Raw genomic sequence first — 365 nt, 5'->3', positions numbered from 1 at the left:
AGGGAGCCGCTGTCTTTGATCTGCGTATGTGCCGCCCTCCTCTGTCTCGTGGTGGAGGGACGAATGGACAATAGAGAGGCCCGGACCGTTTTCTTTTGCGGGCTTGAGCCAATTCGGCCGAAATCGAAGGTGAAAACCTCTGAATTGCCGTGAGGAGTGGGCGCGTGCAAACGAAAACTACTGCGTATTACTTACCATTTCAGTCTCTTGTTTCAGAGTGTTGGGAGACGTAGCATGCAATTTCAAAAAATTCCTACACTCACGCAAGATGTATATAGGAGATGCATAAAAACGAGGAGGAGAGTGTGTCTACGTGCACTCGTAGACCGAAAGCGGAAGCGTTTGACAACGTGGTTAATGTAGTC

Source organism: Triticum aestivum, chromosome 2A (assembly GCF_018294505.1).
Source record: "Triticum aestivum cultivar Chinese Spring chromosome 2A, IWGSC CS RefSeq v2.1, whole genome shotgun sequence".
Classification (NCBI taxonomy): Eukaryota; Viridiplantae; Streptophyta; class Magnoliopsida; order Poales; family Poaceae; genus Triticum; species Triticum aestivum.
Note: the sequence above shows the minus strand (reverse complement) of the source record.